Raw genomic sequence first — 22,654 nt, 5'->3', positions numbered from 1 at the left:
GAGAGCAAAAAAGATGGCTTACTCAGCATCCAAAAAACAAAGATTATAGCATGTGGTCCCAGCACTTCATGGTAAATAGATGAGGGAACAATGGAAACAATGAAAGAATTTATTTTGGGGGGCTCCAAAATCATTGCAGATGGTGACTGCAGCCATGAAAATAAGACACCTGCTCCTTGGAAGAAAAGCTATGACCAATCTAGACAGCATATTAAAAAGCAGAGATATTACTTTGCTGACAAAGGTCCATATAGTCAAAGCTACGGTTCTTTCAGTAGTCATGTATGGATGTGAGAGTTGGACCATAAAGAAGGCTGAGAGTTGAAGAATTAATACTTTTGAACTGTGGAGTTGGAAAGGACTCTTGAGAGTCCTTTAGACTGCAAGGAGATCTAGCCAGTCAATCCTAAAGGAAATCAACCCTGAATATGCATTGGAAGGAGTGAGGCTGAAGCTGAAGCTTCAATACTTTGGCCATCTGGTGCAAATAACCAACTCATTAGAAAAGACACTGATGCTGGGAAAGATTGAAGGCAGAAGAAAGGGACAACAGAGGATGAGAAGGTTGGATGGCATCATCAACTCAATGGATATAAATTTGAGCAAGCTCTGGGATATTGTGAAGGACAGGGAAGTCTGGCATGCTGCAGTCTATGGGGCCATAAATATTTGGATAAGACTGAGTGACTGAACAACAACACAGCCCAACAGATGGTTATCTGGCCTGAACAGGCTGAAGACTTAGATAAGCTCTCTAAAAGGTGACTTAGGCAATGCTCTTTCTCAACACAACCATCTTCTTCCATAAAATTATATAGATACAAGAAATTTTCCGGAGGGCACATTTCCTATTAGAGTTCAGCATTCTGGATGACTGATAAACTGAGTTCTATTGGAAAAGATTCTGATGCTGAGAGGGATTGGAGGGAGGAAGAGAAGGGGACGACAGAGGATGAGATGGCTGGATGGCATCACCGACTCGATGGACATGAGTTTGAGTAAACTCCTGGAGTTGGTGATTGACAGGGAGGCCTGGCATGCATAGAAATTCTGGTCTTGTAAGTAAAACTCAACTCATGAGTCAAGATTAAAAAAAAAAAAAAGGACTAATGCAGAGAGGTGACTGATTATGCAGAACATATATTGACTGAGCCAAATTATAGACATCTAAAGCAAAGGCTTTAAGAACACAAATCCAGTCCAAATTATTGCTGCCCTACAATTTTTCATATCAATTGTAATTAATTAATTGAAGGTTGAGATTTTATGTTGCATTTCTTCTATGTTATGATGCATTTGCTATAGGATTTGGTGTGTCTGGTGAGTAAAGGTAACAGAAAGTAGTTTGGTAGTTGCAAAGTGCTTACTATATACCTACACATAAACCTAAAGGCTATTTTAATCAATATTAAGATTACATGGTATCCTGTTATTTGTGAGGGCAATGTGGATCACTTACTAGAGATATTTACCTGAACCCTGCACTATGGGAATTAAGGAACTTTACATAGATTTTTCCCAATGTTACCATCTTGACTATAGCAAGTTTGTTTCTCCTCTATGATTAGAGAATGGAAGAAGACCAGTAGGGAAATGTAATAACATTTAAAAGCACTGGTATTTTTCAGTGATTTCTAGATCTCTCCTCTTGCTCCCCAATTATCATGATGTTTGGGTAGAACTTTTATTGATATAAATAAGTATCAGATTATTTTGTTGAATGTGTAAATGGCACTCATTTTAAAGCTGTGAGTTGCTTTCTCTGCTGGAAGTGTATTAAGTTTAGGCGAAGCAAATTCTAAAAATATTCAACTATATTCACTTTCAAATATGATTTAGGTTTCCTTAAATAAGCATAGGGTGAATTTTCCTGTGATGAAAATTATTTGGAAAACATCCAATTTCTAAATGTGTTTGTTTTATTTGGAACTTTCATTTGTGTCTAAAAATCAAATTTTAAGTTTACTATAAAATGGCAAATGTTAAACAACCACTGTATAATCATGCCTTTAAATATCCTATAATATATAAATGTACTTATGTATAATTCCATACACACTTTATGAGGGCAAGATGTATGCTTTGGACAAATGTGCATAGAGGAACAAAAACAATTCAGAGGTCCACAGGATAAAAATAAAGAACAGTTATTGAAAAAAAGTATAATTTAAATAAAAATTCCAAAGCTAAGGGTAGATCAAATATTCCTAATAGGCAGTGTTAGAGTAATTAGCTGATGTCTAATTGTTTCTGTTCCTGCAACTGGCTCATACAAGCAGATAAACAGTGATAACTCCCCTCTATATCTGGCATGTGGAAATAAGTTTTTGAAACCATATATTCCCTGAGCCACTTTGCTAATCAGTGTCAAATTACTAGGACTGGTCTGACTGTACTGATTCAATCATATCCTTTAGGCTCTACAGTCAAAGAGTATGGTGTATTTTATGTTTCTGCACAGCACAGACTTAAATATTTGAATATTTGGCAGTATTGATATGAAAAATAACACTGACAATTCCTGGCCCCAGTTCCGCCACTAATCAGGTATATGATTTAATGAATTCATTTAACCTCTTAAGCTACAATGTTATTATCTACCAAATATCTTCTCTGTAAGTAAAGATAAAACACAGTAATGTTCTTAAAGGAGTTTTTAAAAATTAAAACACTGTATAGTTATAATTGTAGATCATTCTATGAGATCTCACGGTTCCTTCAATAAAGTGTCTTTACTCTTTGTAACAATATTCATTTTATTTAAAAATATCTAAGATCCTTATTTAGAATTAATACAAATGTTTATTCCTCCCTGAGCACATCTTAGCTGTTAAGTCATTAAATTTTATTTGGCAATTTAAGCTAACATGTATTCTTTCTATTTTTAACCTAATAACATGGAACTACATGAAAACATTTCCATTACCCAACTCAAACTTCATAAGCAAATATCACCAGGTTAACTTTGTTTAATCAGGTAACATATTTTGATGCAATGTTTATTCCATAGATCAATAAAATAGTATAGTATGGCACTCAGATAGTCCTATTAGTTTATATTATCACATAAACTGAGTTGGCACATAACAATTTTTTTTTACTTATGTATCAGATTATCCTGTTTTCTAGAATAATGAACTATGGAAATGATCAAATAAAATGATTAGATGTCCCAGTAAAGTTGGCTTTTTCTTAAGATTTTTCTGAAAAAAAAAAAAAAACAAACAAAAAACCTGTAGTTTTTCTTGAGGTCACTATAATCAGAAAAAAAATCATAAATACAGACTTCAATTTGACCACTCTTTAAACATGTACCTTATGGATCAGATTACCTGAACCCTTTCCAGCTCCTTTGGTAATCAGAGAATCTTGACATGTGAACTGGCCTCTCATCTTTAAACCTGATCAATATCTGCTTTTCTCTAGCACATAGCAAATGTTATATGTTGTATTAGAAATACAAAGTTTAAGAAAAAAAAAATCAGACCTATAGTGACTAGGACTTCAGAAATATTTTGCTATGATATGTGATAAAATGAGTGAGCACTATTTGTACATTAAACTGTGATTCCATCTCTCCAGTAAAAAAGTGCATTTAATGTCCCTTGTTGAACATACTTACCGAATCCTATTAAGTGTAGGCAAGAATTTTCAACTCAGTATTTTAGGCCAACAGGATAGTGGAAGAAACACTCAGCTCTGTAGCTAGCATAGCAGGACTCCATCCCCTCATATCTTTCTAGCCACAGCTCTGCCTTCTTTGTCTTCAATTTTCCTCTAGCAGTACTGACTTTCTCTGTCATTCATAAACAACATGCCATTTCTAGTCCTCTAAGCCTCGGCTCATTCTGGTTTCTCTGCCCCATACACTGTTTCCAATCAATTAAGTCCTGATCATCCTTCAAATCTTAGTTTAGACATCACTTTAAGAAAGATTTCAAATTTTCCATTCTAGTAGACAAGACTGAATCTCCCTTTATTGATGTTCTCCATTGACTCTCAAGCCCCGGTAGAAAATTTCCCCTTACGGACTAGCACAGAAATGATGGATATTCTGACTACTCAGCCACATAGGAAATTCTTAAGTATAGAAACCAGACCTTAATAACAGTTGTACCCTCAGTACTCAGTCCACTTGCTGACATGTTCAATATATGCTTTTTGAACTTTTCTGACGAAATAGCTTAGAGATAATCAGAGAACCTTTTGAGAGCTTCTTAAAAAGGAATTTAAATTAGATGTACAAAAAAAGAAATTTCCAGGACATTAAAACTGAATGTGTACACTCTGAGGTTGAATTTCTACCCAGTGAAAATAAGGGTCAAATTTATCTTTCTGATATATTTCAATAAGCAAATCAATTTTTTCTTTAAGTCTGTGTATTACAGAACTAATTACCTCAGTTCATAACTACAATTTCATAACCCAGTTTTGTTTCCTACAGTACTTGGGATATTAGGTGAGGATAGGTAGTCAATGATTCCAGCTATTCAATATAAAGATTTCATAGAAATTTCAGCGCTTTGAATGTCCAACTTCCATTTTTTAACCAGGTAAGATTATGTTCATTAAGCTTGGTGTTTTAAATGCACTTATTTATATGATCCAAATTATATTATCGATAATACTTAAAATATTAATTTTTCAAAAAAGGTAGGTTCCATCATTCTATAGCATCCTTAGATCTATTAGATTTTCAAGGCTTGCATAACACACTAGGCTAGACAATTTGTCTATTATTCAGATATTTTATTTTTATTTCACTGTATAGTGAACATAGATTTATCATTTAATATGAAATTAGAAAATAAATACATTGGAGAAGATATTAGCATATATGTTTCAATGACTACCCTGCATGTATTTTAAAATTTCCATTGGAAAAAGCAATAGAGCCTAAAACTCTCATTATCACTCAGTTAATTTGGAATCTGCAATAATGCAGTTTAGAGCTTGGAAAACTGTCTTTCCAAAGAAATTCATTGTGAATATAGCTAACGTGTGCAGTGTATGTGTGTGTGCATGCTGTCACTTCTGTTCTCTCTGATTCTTCGCTTTTGAAATGAAGGTGTATCATCATTTTTCATAAATATGAAAGCATGAATCTAAACTTCTGGTATATTTATTAATACACCTAGGATATGTTCAAAATTAATAGAAATTATTCAAATTTTATATAACTCATAGATAAGTGCTTCCAAAACACTTGTCTAAAATACTTTCATATTTCCCTTTCTTGGTAGTTTTTTTTTTATCATTTTCTTCCACATTCTATACATTTTTCCTATTTATTCCTTATTTAAAAGAATGTTTCCATGTTGCAAAGTACCTGTATTTTATGTTACCACCTTTCTTATTTAGGAAAAGTAAATATCATATATCTATGTATGTCTCTATTTCTCCTGGTTTCCATTTGTGTTTATCTACCCTGATTCACTTTTATCAAGGCACTTTATCCTTGAAATTGACTTTTCAAGCTTATCAAAGGAAAACATTTTCCTGACTTCATGCTCACTTGCTACCCATAGAGACAGGTTTCATTTTCGATTGAGTTAGGAAAATCTAGTTGTTGTAAAGCCACCATCCAAGGGGTCAAAAAGAATTATTCTAGGCTTATACAAAGAAAAGGAATAAAATTCAAATCTACTTTTTATTTTTTGTGTTCTTTTTGAAAAATATCCCATTAATCAATGTTTTAAATCAAGTAGGAAAATATATAATAAAATACATTCTAATTCTATATTATGCCTAGCTGGGAAAGAAATATAAACACAAGAAGAGAGAACCGAAAAGCCCAGAGAAACATGACAGAATCTCAGGATTTAACCAAATCCTAAATTCAGAGTTCTCAATTTATATACACACATGAAATTCAACATTTATGAGGGAAAAGGTGTGAAAAGATTTCAATCTAAAATGGAATCAGAGGATATGAAATGTTGAACTTGACAAAAGAAGGCAGAAGAACATATTCATATGATTCCTTAAGGAAATGGTTTTAAAATTCCACATAAAGCTGAAAAAGACAATTATTAATTTTCTTCTTTTGTTTTCATTTATTAGAGAGATAAGCCCTACTTTCATGTTCCAATATGTGGGAAATATATGCTTCAAATTTTAAGGGAAAGATTTTACATAAATAGATGAACACTACCATCTTGTGTTGCTTTAAATTTCAGTGTTGTTTATAGTGATATTTAAAACACAATGCACGAAGTAGGACCTATATGCTGCCAAGTTGTTAAAGAGGACCCCCAAGCAAAATGTGGACATTTGTTTTGGTATTATCCTTTTTTTTGTCACTATATTGAATTTTGTATTCATTGCTTGTGGTAGTTGTTACTTTCTTCTTTTCCTAGTGTATTCTTCCTGCTCTATCTTTGATATGTTTTTCTGTAGACACATACTTGCACACACACACAAATATGTACAGACAAACACAGAGAAACATATATTCACATGCCACACAGAGAAGGAGAGTAAAAAATGTACTGTTTTAAAGCCCCAAATAAATATGTTCTGTGGAAATGCCTTTTTCTGGGGTAATTGGCTCTTTTTATATATATCTTTTACTAGTCTATGTAGAACAGTCTAAATAGGAGGGCACCACCATGAAAAGAATTAGATTGCTATGTATAATAAGTAAGATATATATGAGTTGTGCCTACTATTGATGTCTCAGGGTTAGGAAGTAAAGATGTCACTTAGAAGGAAATTAAGGAAATAGCAACCAGAGAGTGATTGCTTACAGAAGGAAATGTTAATGACAATTATCTAGGAACTCCGATAACTCATTCTACTCTATCCCCCAGTTTCTGGAAAGCTTCAGGAATCTGTTTTGCCTCTTGACCTTAGATTAAGACTACTTTAGGGAAATTATGAAGGGAGATTATGTCCAATAAATTAAATTATGTGAGAGGAAAATTATAATTTGCTAAGGGAGGGATGATGGTGATGTGAAAGCTGAGAACATAGGAGGAATTCAGATTGAAAGATTCACAGAAATAAGAACCCCAGAAATTCTCAGAAATATTAGAAAAGCAGGCTAGGAAACACCTCATAATTAACTGTAGGGCTCCAGCCACTTTATAAAGTTTATGTTGAGAGAATCAAAATGAAGTAACAGGACTGAAATAAAACTTTTATACATTCATACCTATCATTATTGGTGAAATTAAATGCAAAAATATGTACTGCAATATGGCTGTTAGGGCAAAGCATAATTAGTAACCACAACCACCTCTTCTTGAACCATATGGTACCTATTACATAATTTATGTTTAAAGTATCTGTTTGATTTTACATTACAGTATTCTCTTACCTGCATACAGACTACTTTTCTTTCTTATTTGAAAATGATCCTTATTATGAAACAAAAATTGATAGGTTATCAGTAAATATTCATTGAATTATATTAAAGCTTTCCCTTTTAGATATTGATTAACATGGAAAGAAGAAAAAGTTTCATTACCTTGGAAAAGAATGAGACATTTAGCAATTAATTAAACATAACTAAGCCAGGAGTCAAGACAATGCCAATGTTTAAGTTTATAATGTAGGAAGAACGGTCACTGTTTTGAGCAAAACAGACGAAAGTGGAAGTATACAAAACAATCATGGTGAGGCATAAAAAACATACTGGAAGTAAATGTTCTTTTGTAATTTGGCTTCAATTTTTAATGTAGTTCATTGTTATTGTTATTTTGTTATTTTTGTTTCAACAATGTAAAAAGGGATTTGAAGCTATCACTATTTTATATTCAAAATAAAGTCAAATTATTTACTAGAAAAGAGATGAGACACTTTCAAAAACTAGCATCTCATCTACACTGAATTTATGTAACTTACTATTGCTAAAAAGGAAAGAATATACATTTCTGTTCCTATCAATTTTAGTATATTCAGGTGAATAACAAATCTCTATTTGAATTTTATGGAGAGACTGACTCCAACTTTTCAGGCCCCCACTCAACATTAAAGCTGAAAATTCAAAGCACTGGTATTTTGAGATCTAGTGTCAACAAAGAGCATGCATATTCAGATTGTCAAATATATTTGTTTTTTTCATTTAAGGGAATCTATCTAACAACCATATGAATAAGCACATCAGTGTTAAGAAATTATATACATGAACTAATTAAAATGCAAAATATGCAAAAAATTATTGCAGCCCAGAGTTGGGGGCTATATGATCAAATAAGATTCTTAAGAAACACTGGTTTACGCAATGAGGTACCATCTCAGGCCAGTCAGATGGCTGTTATCAAAAAGTCTACAAACAATAAATGCTGGAGAGGGTGCAGAGAAAAGGGAACCCTCTTCCACTGTTGGTGGAAATGCAAACTAGTATAGCCACTATGGAGGACAGTGTGGAGATTCCTTAAAAAAATGGAAATAGACCTCCCATATGACCCAGGAATCCCACTGTTGGGCATACACACGGAGGAAACCAGAATTGAAAGAGACACGTGTACCCTAATGTTCCTCGCAACATTGTTTACAATAGCCAGGACATGGAAGCAACCTAGATGTCCATCAGCAGACAGATGGATAAGAAAGTTGTGGTACATACACACAATGGAATATTACTTAGCTATTAAAAAGAATGCATCTGAATCAGTTCTAATGAGGTGGATGAAACTGGTGCCTATTATAGACAGTGAACTAAGTCAGAAAGAAAAACACCAATACAGCATATACAAAGAATTTAGAAAGATGGTAATGATTACCCTATATCTGAGACAGCAAGAGACACAGATATAAAAAATAGACGTTTGGACTCTGTGGGAGAAGGCGAGGGTGGGATGACTTGAGAGAATAGCATTGGAACATGTATATTACCATATGTGAAACAGAGCACCGGTCCAAGTTCAATGCATGAAACACAGCACTCAAAGCCAGTGCACTGGGACAACTCTGAGGGATGGGATTTGGAAGGAGGTGGGAGGGGGGTTCAGGATGGAGGACACATATACACTCATGGCTGATTCAATTCAATGTATGGCAAAACCCACTACAATATTGTAATTAGCCTCCAATTAAAATAAATTAATTAATTAAAAAAAAAGAAACACTTGTTTATTCAATCATCAATGTCAAAATCCAAGAATCATGATCAAGTTACAAATTAGGATCATTTGTACTACATAACATGGGATGGCTTGGTGCTCATCTTCAGAAGTAGGCAGAAAGGAAAAGATCAATAATTTCTCGTGTAGAATTCTAAAATATACCAGTCTGATTATTTAAAACAGACAGTGGCAAGATATGTTCCATCTTCAAACAAGGAGCTACAAGCTTAAATTATAATCACATAAAAGTGTGTACATATGTATGCATATGTGGAGATATACATATATATATGATATACATATATATACATATATACATATGTGGAGATATACACATATATGTGTGCACATATATATACACATATATACATATGTGGAGATATACACATATATATGTGCATATATATACATATATACATATGTGGAGATATACATATATATATATATATACATGTATATGTATATATATATATGGAGAGGGGAGAGAATATGGCAATATGGCAAAGGTTGGGAGAGGGAAGAGACAGACACACAGTCAGGCTTTCAGAAGGTAAAATTCTTCCAAAACTACCTAAGAAAATAATCATATTTTCCCAAGACTATTGGAGGGAACTTAACATAGCTCTTGTAGTATTGTCACATGACTTATTACATGTTACTTTGGATGTAGCCCAAGGTCAAAATGGTCACTTCAATTAACATATTTTTCAAATCTAGACAAATACAGCGTGTATCCTGAACAAATTAGGTTTTTTTTTTTAACCCAAATGAACTGATGTATTAATATTTAAAGTATTAGAAGCAGAACTTTTTTAAAAACAGATTGCTCTCTCTGTAAAAAGACTCAGGAACTTCTCAAAAAAGATACACTTGCTAAAGCAAACAGCTGATCTAATTTTAAAATTAAGTACTTGACATATTCTGGTGTTATTTTTTTAAGAAGATACTGGACAATATATTTATATTCTTTAAAAATAAGTAATTGCAAAGTAACAAATATCTGCACATACAATGCTTAGACTAGTATATATGTCCTATTATACACAGTGATCACTGCTATAAAATGAAGTTAATCATAATTAAGAAAAGGGGAAAGGTTCAGGTAAAATTCACAAGACAACACCTTATATATATATATATATATATTTATTTATTTATTTATTTATTTTAATTTATCAGGCACTGAAATGTTATCACTAAATGTACCAGGAATGCTTTTTCAGTAAGATTTCAAATGTGTTGCATTTTCTCTAATGCAAGAGATGCAAAAGAACCAAGCATGTGAAATTAGTCTCCTAATTCATCTTTTCTTTTATCTTTACTCTCATCTTTTAATTAGAATAGACATTTGAGTTATTTTAACCGTGAGTACTTATGTGATGAAACGTTTTCATCCTTGTATCTTCTTTTTAATTCAAGTATGCAGTTTCTAGGAGACTCCTGAAATGGTTACTAGAATATGTGTTTTCTGTAATACATACATTAATTATAATGGCTTATTTGAGAGTCCCTTGGACTGCAAGGAGATCCAACCAGTCCATTCTGAAGGAGATCAGCCCTGGAATTTCTTTGGAAGGAATGATGCTAAAGCTGAAACTCCAGTACTTTGGCCACCTCATGCGAAGAGTTGTCTCATTGGAAAAGACTTTGATGCTGGGAGGGATTGGGGGCAGGAGAAGAAGGAGACGACAGAGGATGAGATGGCTGGATGGCATCACTGACTCGATGGACGTGAGTCTGAGTGAACTCCGCGAGTTGGTGATGGACAGGGAGGCCTAGCGTGCTGCGATTCATGGGGTCGAAAAGAGTCGGACACGACTGAGCGACTGAGCTGAATTGAACTGAATTGTTAACAATTTGAAACTTCAAGAATACTAAGAGATCACCTTACTAAGTTCTTCACTTGCATAAAGAAATTAGTGGCAGAGACTAAGACAAGACTAATATAATTTAAAATGTCACCACTAGAATTAGAACCCAGTGACAGATTCAGAATCTATCCTACAATTTATAGTCTATTTCTCCCCTATTCTAGTGTGCACCCATATTCACAGTTCAGGGAAAAACTATGTGTAGTGTAACATTTTCATTAACAAAATTATAACTGAAAAACAGCTAAAGCCGGAAGTACATATTTCAAATAGCTATTAAGTAATACAGCTACTGATCTAGGCTCTTTTAGAAGAAGCAATTACGATTCATGAAGGGAAGAGCTTATACTTTAATGAGAAAGAGACAGAAAAAGGGAGAAAAGAGACATGCATAGATAGATATAGATACAGATTCATATCGTATATATCTGTATCTATATCTATCTATCAATTAGTAGTTAGAAGGTTGGCATTACTAAGAACAGAAAAAAGGTCAGATTTAGAGCATAAAAAGATTACACCTAGCTGGAGGTTTCAGAGGTTACCATTAGAGAAAAGATATTTGAATGCTGTTTTGAAAGTGGTAAAGAGTGAGTTCATAGAGATGACTCAAGAATATTTGTGACAAAGGAAATGGAATTACAAGCAATAGCAAGTTCAAAAGTACACAGGGTAACAAACTGCTCACCCTGACTGGAATATGGTGAACGGTCTTGTTTTCCAATTTAAGAGTCTGAATTTTGAATCACAGGCAATGAGTAGTCATATAGAGTTTTCAGACAGAGAAAGAACAAAGAATGCTTGCATTCATGCTTTTGCATGAATTTGGCTTGTTATTCAGGCCAAGAAAATCATGGCCCATTGGAGTTAATCTTTGATGAGAGGAAAAAGGGGCAAGTTTGTTTGTCTGTTTTTTCAGGTACAGCTGGAAATAATGAGAACCACTAAATAACACAAACACATGGAGAACTGAGCTGATGGTTGAGAAGAAGGTAATATTTAAGCTCCTGGAATCCACTACACTTTATTGCCCATAACAGACAAGAACTTTCTGTTATTTTCATCTGAAAATGTTTCTGCTCATAAAGCAACATTCATCTGATAGAAATGCTCTGAAGGGAAAGGGAAGATCAGAGATGGGGGAAAGTAGTAGGATTTCTTGCAGGAGATAAAAGGGCCTCTTTGGTAAATGACAGTGGGACTGGAGAGACGGGTGAATTCAGAGAATGTTTGAGACATGACAGCTAACAGTTAGTACTATCTATGAGCCAGGTGGCTTCCCTCATGGCTCTGTGGTAAAGAATCTGCCTGCAATGCAGGAGACACAGGAGATGCGAGTTCGATCCCTGGATTGGGAAGATTCCTTGGAGAAGGGCATGGCAGTCCATTCCAGTATTCTTGCCTGGAGAATCCCATGGACAGAGAAGCCTGGAGGAAGACAGTTCATAAGTTTGCAAGGAATCGGATATTACTGAAGCAACTGAGCATGCATGCACGCATCTGTGTGTCAAACATTGGGCTAAACACATATCAAACATCATCTAATTTAATCCTTGGATAGACCTATGACATAATGAATGAAAATAAATCTCTCATGACAGGTATTTTAAAAAAACAAATATTGAGAGAAATGATGTTTAAAATAGCAAAGCTACAATTTAAATCGTCTAATTTCAGAATCCAATATTCTAATGTTCAAAGGCATATTTAAAAAAAGGGAAAATCAAATAGTGACTCTATTTTTTTTTTCCCCTCAGGTGGGAGGCAGTACTCCCTGTGGCTCAGTCCGCACATCTGGACACATGAGGAGAGCTGAGGCCAGCAGCAGGGAAGAAGGGGCACGGAGAAACTCCACGGAGCTGGTCCTCACAGCAGCAGCTGCTGCCTCCCATCAGCAGCCGCTGCCTCCCATCAGCAGCCATACGTCATAGGTCTCTAGTTCACTGGGCAAGCTCTAGTTCAAAACCAGGATTCAGGAGGAACAGCAGTAGCCCACCCACCATTCACAGGATCCTCCCACATGATCTGAAACCACTACCAGGAGGTTCTGGGCTGTCTGGAGGCAGCTGGTAACCATTCTTGGGGTGAGGAGCAGGGTGCCAGCATGAGGGAGTTGGGTATGGTGATCACTTAGGTCCCCACATCACTGAGGCCTCAAATCCAGGAGGCAGCCTCTGCTCCTCCTGGCTGGGGGCCTTCTGCAAGGACAGAGCAGGCTGCACATTGGAAGAGAAAACACTACTCCATCGACAGGGACTCGAACAGGGAGGAGAGACATCCTTTAAGGTGGGACAGGGAATTCAAGAAGAGAAAAATAACAAAGGGAAATAATTATAAACTTATTTTAGTCACATTAACTTTTAGAATTCATTAGGAGACAAAACTGAAATTTCACAGAAGCTGGCTGAATGTCTCAGATATACATGGAGGAAGATCTGCGTAGCAATGATAGTTTAAATCATTAGGTTGCCAAGTGAGAGAGCACAGAGTAGGAGAACAATATGAGACCAAAACCTAATTTGAGGAAAGAAAGATAAATAGCAGTAAAGTCGCAGTGAAAGTTGCTTAGTCTTGTCTGACTCTTTGCAACCCCATGGACTATACAGTCCATAGAATTCTCCAGGCCAGAATAGTGGAGTGGGCAGCCTTTCCTTTCTCCAGGTGATCTTCCCAACCCAGGGATTGAACCCAAATCTCCCGCATCGCAGGCAGATTCTTTATCAGCTGAGCTACCAGGGAAGCCCTAATAAAGACACAACTTGAAGGTAAAAACAGAACTAGCATCTCAACATCATAAAAGACAAAGAAGAAAAAACAGTAATGAGTGCTCACTCAATAAAATGAGCTCTTTAAGGAGCCTATACCAATTCAGATTGATATACATTATATGTATTTATATCTCTCTAAACATTTTCATAAAATGCATCTGTATCTATTTATATATGATCAATCAGTTTATACATTTGTATCTTACGGTTTCAAGTTAGCACATCAAGCAGAAACCTCATATAGTTAAATTACTTCTATTTTTAACTGAACTGTAGGGCTTCCCTGGTAGCTTAGCTGATACCGCCTGTTAAGCAGGAGACCCCGGTTCAATTCGTGAGTCAAGAAGATCCACTGGAGAAAGGATAGGCTACCCACCCCAGTATTCTTGGGCTTCCCCGGTGGCTCAGCTGGTAAAGAATTAGGCTGCAATGTGGGAGACCTGGGTTTGATACCTGGGTTGGGGAGATCCCCTGGGGAAGTATACCCACTCCAGTATTCTGGCCTGGAGAATTCCATGGACGATATAGTCCATGGGGTCGCAAAGAGTTGAACACAACTGAGCAACTTTCACTTTCACTGAGCAGTAAAGTGTTATACTTTATCCTATGTTGTATCTTATGTTATACACAAAGCAGTTAGCTTATGTTTAAGAACATATACTTCAAACACAAGGATCAATAGGGAACATATTGACACAAACAGAAACTCAGAACAGCTGAAGAAATCAGATTATTTCTACCACTTCAACCATACATTTTAATACAAATAACTAAATGCTAAGAAACAACTTGAAAGAAAAGTTATGACCAACCTAGACAGCATATTAAAAATCAGAGACATTACTTTATCATCAAAGTTCTGTCTAGTCAAGGCTATGGTTTTTCCAGTGGTCATGTATGGATGTGAGAGTTGGACTATAAAGAAAGCTGAGCGCCAAAGAATTGATGCTTTTGAACTGTGGTGTTGGAGAAGACTCTTGAGAGTCCCTTGGACTGCAAGGAGATCCAACCAGTCCATTCTAAAGGAAATCAGTCCTGAATGTTCACTGGAAGGACGGATGTTGTAGCTGAAACCCCAATACTTTGGCTACCTATGCGAAGAGCTGACTCATTGGAAAAGACTCTGATGCTGGCAAAGATTGAAGGCGAGAGGAGAAGGGGACGACAGAAGATGAGATGGTTGGATGGCATCACCATCTCAATGGGCATGAGTCTGAGTAAACTCTGGAGTTGGTGATGGACAGGGAGGCCTGCAGGTCACGAAGAATCGGACATGACTGAGCGACTGAAGTGAACTGAACTGAAGAAATACTGTCCCATTTTTTAAAATGTTTTTCTATTTAATGCTTAATTTTGAACATTTTCTTCCCCTGATTAATTTTGCATATTTAAATCCCTCTTAAATTTAAGTACTCATGCTACATAATTATCCTTCTCAAGAAAAAATACTTTTACTTAATTTATTGAGAAACAATATTAAAGAACAAATTCCACATATTGACCGATTTTCAAGATCCTTATTTGACTCCTTTCCTTCTGGAAATACTCTGTAATTAAGAAGAAAGTAATTTCCAATTTTAAAATAATTCTATTAAGTGTGAAATCAACAGAGAATGTCTTTCAAATTCACAATGCGTGGTCAGTTTAGGTTTCAAAGTTTCCTGTTGAAGGATTTTTGCTTTTGCCTACTAGAATCCTTAAAGCTTCAAGGAAATACTCATTTGCCAGAAGAAAGAAATTCATAAGATGATCAAAATGATCCAAGGATGAAATACAGCTAATGCCTCCCAAACCCAGATACCTGCTGAAAGTCCAGCAAAGAAAGAACATAAGCACAGCAGTAAAACAGGAAATGAGACAAACAGCAAGTTAAGAGACAAAAAGTAAGGTATATTGGAAACATGCTTTCATAATTTATACAACAGCAATTATTATGACCAAATGAAGAAAAACACTAAAGCAAAAGAATTACCAGAAAGGTTTAACAGATGCATTTGAAAAAAAAAAAAATTCCCTACTGCATGAGACTCTGACCCTCTTATAAAGTTCTAGCTCTGATCTCCATGGCAAGGGAAGAATGACAACTATGTTTTTAAGCAACATTTCTGTATTGTTTCTGGATTGAGAGGAACGTTAATATCTGATAAGATTAGACATAAATTAGAGCTTAGTGTAGTTGGTGACTCTTCTGGCTTTGGGGACTTTGGAAGTTGTACCTATAGATTTGTTACAAGAGACATTGGTTCCTGTGGGGCAGAGAATTCTGCCAGAGTCCCCATCTCCAAATTACAGAGATCTTGTCTCCTTATACACAAGTCATCATCTAGGCAGAGGTTCTCAATGGGTATAATTTATACCCCTTTGGGTACAATTTTGCCCATCACAAACATACCTGATGTGTATAATTTTGATTATGCCTGGTAAAATTAAGCATACCTGATGGATACAGAAGACATCTGGCAAGGTCTACAGATACATTTTATTGTCATGATATGAGGGAGGGGTGTGCTAATATACCAAAAGATTAGAGGCCAGGGAAACCTCCAAACATTCTAAAATTAACAAGATCTATGCATTAGATGCCAGTGGCATCCCTCTTCTAATTATGACAATCAAAATTTGTTGACAATTTTCAAATGTCTCCAGAAGTGGGGACAGGTGGACATGCTGGCAAGCTGTGGTTCCTGTCTTATATCTGCAAAAGTGTATTTGAGTCAATATGTGTCTATAGTAACCCCATGAGTTGAGTTTGAATGTAGCTGAAACTAAGAAGACCCTCTGGTAGATTATGCAATAGGACAGTTCACTACTAGGTTAAAAGTTATTCACATAATATAATATAATCCCCAATAATCTAATATATGCAAAACTCTTTGGCTGGTGTTAAATATTAAAATGTGCCAGCTTGATATTGAATCAAACAATTGATAATACCTAAGGAAAAAAATTGCTAGCACATAAGCTAAAATTCTGTATGAACAATGTTCATAAGTGGTTTAAACATTGGTAAATGCATCTCTCTTGCTGAAGTGATAGAAAGTCATGTCTTCCTGTGACAATATCAGCCTTTGATTTCTCATTTCCAGATTGGTTCCATGCACTGACTGAAGTGCCTTTCTATCATCCAATTTCTTATATTGTTACCTAACTTCTAAGGTGCTTATGTTGTTTTTCCTAACCAGAAACTCATGTCTTTTGCATACTTTATATTTTCCTCTGCATGAAATGTTTCATGGCAGGTATATTTATAAAATAAACTGATCAAGTCACAAGCATGTTCATGGAATATATTATTGTAAAACTCCATGTGTGGTTTATTTATTATTATTATCTTTTTATTTTCATGGGAGAAAAGCACACTAGAAAATGCCTCAATTCTATATTTGGGAAGAATACATTTATTTTTAGATGAGGGAATAAACCCTTTTTTAACTAAAAATTATTAAAAAGGCACAGGATTTTCATAGTTACACACATATATTTACAAACATGTTTATGTTTACTTCTCTTCAGTTCAGTTCAGTTCAGTCGCTCAGTTGTGTCTGACTCTTTGAGACCCCATGAATCGCAACATGCTAGGCCTCCCTGTGCATCACCAACTCCCGGAGTTCGCTCAGACTCACATCCATCGAGTCAGTGATGCCATCCAGCCATCTCATCCTCTGTCATCCCTTTCTCCTCCTGCCCCCAATCCCTCCCAGCATCAGAGCCTTTTCCAATGAGTCAACTCTTTGCATGAGGTGGCCAAAGTACTGCAGTTTCAGCTTTAGCATCATTCCTTCCAAAGAAATCCCAGGGTTGATCTCCTTCAGAATGGGATTTGTTGGATCTCCTTGCAGTCCAAGGGACTCTCAAGAGTCTTCTCCCACACCACAGGTCAAAAGCATCAATTCCTCAGCGCTCAGCCTTCTTCACAGTCCAAATCTCACATCCATACATGACCACTGGAAAAACCATAGCCTTGACTAGATGGACCTTAGTCGGCAAAGTAATATCTGTGCTTTTCAATATGCTATCTAGGTTGGTCATAACTTTTCTTCCAAGGAGTAAGCATCTTTTAATTTCATGGCTTAGAGGATGTATTTTCATAAAGTGAGGAAGGGAGAAGGATAAGAAAATATCCTAGGGAGAGGGGCAACGTAAACCTTCATTCAAACAACATTTAATCACATGTATGAAGGCTTTCAAGAGACAAAACCATCTTTTCAGTATTATGGTTGTAATACTACAATCATCTATTTGAATTCATATCTGCATAACAGGAGTGGGCAGAAGTACTTAACTGACAACATCAGTCAACAAATACTTGCCTGAGTTAAGTTGTCAATACTTTTATCTATACTGTTAAAACTGGCTGGTTCCTATCTCACTTCTTCACATAGATGCTGAAAATAAAACTTTTAATGAAAGGTTTTTTTCCCCTAAATATTAAACTATGGCTGTATTCTACATTAAGATGGAAGCAGAGATGACACCAGGAAAAAAAAGTGCTTATTTTCTTTACAAGATCCATATACTTGAGGAACTGATCATCTTTCCAGGTGATCTGTGCTCCACAGTTCAATGAAGACATCTTGTCAGTGTTCTGCATTGAGAAGCTCTTTAGAATGGGAGGTTAAAGAATCCACCTGCAATGCGGGAGACCTGGGTTGGGAAGATCCTCTGGAGAAGGGAAGGACTACCCACTCCAGTATTTTGGCCTAGAGAATTCCATGGACAGAGAAGCCTGGCAGGCTACAGTCCATAGGAACTCAAAGAGTGGGACATGACTGAGCAACTTTCACTTTCACTTTAGAATGAGAATTTCCATTGTCTTTGACAATTTCCTTAGATTAAATACCCTATCGTTGTCTCTGAAAGAGTGAGAACCAGGAAGCAAGAAGATAGCCCAGGATGGCAGGAGCAGTTCAGTTCAGTTCAGTTGCTCAGTCATGTCCAACTCTTTGTGACACCATGGAATGCAGCATGCCAGGCTTCCCTGAACATCACCAACTCCCGGAGTTCACTCAAACTCACATCCACTGAGTTGGTGATGCCATCCAACCATCTCATCCTCTGTCATCCTCTTCTCCTCCCACCTTTTATCTTTCCCAGCATCAGGGTCTTTTCAAAAGAGTCAGCTCTTCACATCAGGTGGCCAAAGTACTGGAGTTTCAGCTTCAGCATCAGTCCTTCCAATAAACTTTCAGGACTGATCGCCTTCAGGATGGACTGGTTGGATCTCCTTGCAGTCCAAGGGACTCTCAAGAGTCTTCTCTAGCACCACAGTTCAAAAGCATCAATGCTTTGGCACTCAGCTTTCTTTATAGTCCAACTCACATCCATACATAACTACTGGAAAAACCATAGCTTTGACTAGATGAACCTTTGTTGACAAAGTAATGTCTCTGCTTTTTAATATGCTGTCTAGGTTGGTCATAGCTTTTCTTCCAAGGAGCAAGCATCTTTTAATTTCATGGCTGCAGTTACCATCTGCAGTGATTTTGGAGCCCTACCCCCCCCCCAAAAAAAAAAATAAAGTCTGCCACTGTTTCCACTGTTTCTCAATCTATTTGCCATGAAGTGATGGGACCAGATGCCATGATCTTAGTTCAGCTAAAGTAAATTCATCATAAAGACTCTGCAAAATATCATGTCCACTTGGGACATTCAATTTTCAAATATTCAGGAGGAACGTAAAAATAAAATATTTAAACAAATCTTTTTTCTCAAGGCAGCTCCATTATAATTTCTCATTAAATCTTCTGGGAAATGAGGTGAAGTATACTTATATGACATATTGACATGAGATAAAAATTTTAGAGTTTGTTTTATACAGTTTAAATTGTACACTATCATATAAGGCTATAGTTTCTCCTTTTTAAAGACAAGATCTTAACTACTTGGGGATGCAAAAGCTAAGATGGGAGAAAATAGCACAAATATTAATGTTCTCAAAATATTAACACTGCCTCAAGGTTTCATTGATTAATGCTTTTAATAACTTCTGCAAACATCAGAAGAACAAATATGGCCACTTAATTCAAATAAAGGAACCGTGTGTAATAAATACTTAGTTCCATTTAATAATCATTCATGTTAAAATATGAAAAGTGAATGATTAAAATATTATTTTCTTGGTAAATGTAAATATTTTCCCCAACCTACATTCACTTGAGAAAATAAAATTTTACATTTCTTATTACTAAAGTTTTAGCTTTAACCTTATCTCAAGTACAGAGATCTTGGAAATGGATCAGTTAATCAAGAATCTACTAATTTTACAGCTGCTCTCATGCTAGAAATGTAAGAGCTGCTTTGGCCCACAAAGACCTTAAGTTATAGTAGGAATGGATCAAAGGGTCTTTAGAGAAGGAAACAGGAAACAGTAAGGTAGAGGAGGAATAATTTGCACTAAGACACTGGATAGTTTACATTAAAACATTTCAGAACTGATACATTAAAATGATAATCATAATTTCTATTTTGTGCTGCCTGGTGAGCAATATTCTAGGAGCTTTGCAAAGTTATTTCAAATAAATGTTAATTGAAAATGGAAAATGTTTTTCTTTTCTTGGAAATAGAAAACTAAAGCTCAGAGATATTAAGATATTGTCCATGGGCCATATACATATAATGTTAAATTCATTAAACAAGGAGGCCATTCGACTGAGGGGTAAGCAAACCAAAATCAAAGCCTATGAAAGGATCAAGTTTACAAAACTGAAATCTAAAGATGACCAGTCACAAACAGATAACTAGGCTTGAAACTTTGAAAGTAAAAGTGACTCAGTTGTGTCTAACTCTTTGCAACCCCCATGGACTATACAGTCCATGGAATTCTCTAGCCAGAATAATGGAGTGGGTGGCCTTTCCCTTCTCGGATTTTCCCAACCGAGGAATTGAATGGGGGTCTCCTGCATTTCTGGTGGATTCTTAACCAACTCAGCTATCAGGGAGGCTTTAAACTATAGCCAGTCAATAACTTGCTTACTTTGTTTTTACATTTTCTATACGTGTTGCCACAAGCTCCTATCTATGGAGCCCTCCTAATCACTTCCAGTGTGGTGCTGGTGGATCGGAATCAATTTCTGCTCAAATATGAGTTTAAGAGCTTGCTTAAAATTTTCAACATGCCTCAGTTTATATTTTAATAACACGGGTGTGGGTGTGTGCGTGCTTAGTCATGTCTGACTCTACAGTCTATGGCCTGTACCAGGCATTGGAAGGGATAAAAGCTATGATTCTGTGGGTCAAAGAAAATTCTTTAAATGAATACTCTCTTCAAAGTTATCATTCATACAGGGACAGTGGTTGTACACTCTTTTGCTGTCGTTACCTAAAATGTAGAGAAAAGAAATTGAACTTACCATTTCTGTTTCTGATACACTCTTTTGAATAACCTTAAGGGTTTGTCTTCAACTTTTGAGTGTAAACTTATTTTATGAGAGTAAACTAAGTCTTTTAGAATCAAGTCGTACTGGTGAAAGAAATAAATCCATGAGAAGGACTTTTTGTATTGTTCCAACTCACTCTGTAAGCAATAGTACAGAGGGTTTTGATGAAGTCAACAGTGAAATGGCTAGATAGCATCACTGAATCAATGGACATCAATTTGAGTAAACTCTGATACCTAGTGAAGGGCAAAGGAGTATGGCGTGCTGCAGTCCATGGGTTTGCAAAGAGTCAGACACAACTTAGTGACTGAACAACAACAACAGTGAAATAATAGCCAGTGATTTTGAAAGAAGTATATCTTCTAATGTTATTGTTGTTGCCATCTAATATGCATGTTCAAAAAGCAGTTTCACTTTGAAGTTCTAAATTGTGCATACTAAACACCAGGGTCCACAGGGCTATTAAGGAGGGCCCTTCTCAGTAACTAAGGGGCTTACTAAAGGGGGAAGACTGAGGCAGGACTTAAATGGTTGAAGAGTTGAAGAACTGGTGGGAAGAGGAGAATGGGGGTATAGAAGTCTACGATAGAGGCATCATTAAATTACCATGTCTATGAGGCTGAGAAGAGATGGGATGAATTAATATGAAAATAAGAATACATCTGAATAAGTAGAGCATCCAGGTTATGTTAGAAGGCATATTATTGTTCTTTTAAGTAAAATTATTGTCCATTTACCTATAAATTCCCTTGTATAGCCTTGAACATCTCCCTGTGTGAATATGGCTAACTGCCTCCTTGTTTCCTCTTCAATCAGTACCTTGTCTCTCATATAATATTTAGATCATTTTAGTCACAATAGTTTTAAAATAAACCAAAAAGCAGTTCAGTTCAGTCACTCAGTTGTGTCTGACTCTTTGCGACCCCATGAATCGCAGCACACCAGGCCTCCTTGTCCATCACCAACTCCCAGAGTTCACTCAGATTCACATCCATCGAGTCAGTGATGCCATCCAGCCATCTCATTCTTGGTCGTCCCCTTCTCCTCCTGCCCCCAATCCCTCCCAGCATCAGAGTCTTTTCCAATGAGTCAGCTCTTCGCATGAGGTGGCCAAAGTACTGGAGTTTCAGCTTTAGCATCATTCCTTCCAAAGAAATCCCAGGGCTGATCTCCTTCAGAATGGACTGGTTGGATCTCCTTGCAGTCCGAGGGACTCTCAAGAGTCTTCTCTAACACCACAGTTCAAAAGCATCAATTCCTCAGCGCTCAGCCTTCTTCACAGTCCAACTCTCACATCCATCCATGACCGCAGGAAAAACCATAGCCTTGACTAGATGGACCTTAGTTGGCAAAGTAATGTCTCTGCTTTTCAATATGCTATCATTATATTTGTTCAATTCAGTTATTCTGTATATCTCAACACTGTAGAAAACTACTCAGTAATTCATCTAACAATAGTCAGCATATCTGTTACATGACATTCCAGTCTGTCTTTAAGTTTCCTTTTCTTTATAAGGTCCGTGATATTCTGCTTTGGTTGAATATTCATTTGATTTGATTGAAAGAAA

General features: G+C 36.1%; 1 protein-coding gene and 1 pseudogene across 1 annotated transcript in view; both read right to left on the bottom strand.

Moving 5' to 3' along the window:
* The window catches only part of LOC120853584, a 68,109-nt pseudogene extending 55,245 nt beyond the window's left edge, over positions 1–12,864 (bottom strand).
* The window catches only part of MDGA2 (MAM domain containing glycosylphosphatidylinositol anchor 2), a 915,731-nt gene that overhangs the window by 200,720 nt on the left and 692,357 nt on the right, over positions 1–22,654 (bottom strand). The gene's annotated exons all lie outside the window — the stretch shown is intronic.

This window comes from Oryx dammah, unplaced genomic scaffold (assembly GCF_014754425.2).
Source record: "Oryx dammah isolate SB20612 unplaced genomic scaffold, SCBI_Odam_1.1 HiC_scaffold_26, whole genome shotgun sequence".
NCBI classification, from domain to species: domain Eukaryota; kingdom Metazoa; phylum Chordata; class Mammalia; order Artiodactyla; family Bovidae; genus Oryx; species Oryx dammah.
Note: the sequence above shows the minus strand (reverse complement) of the source record. Positions and strands in the feature narration are given on the sequence as shown.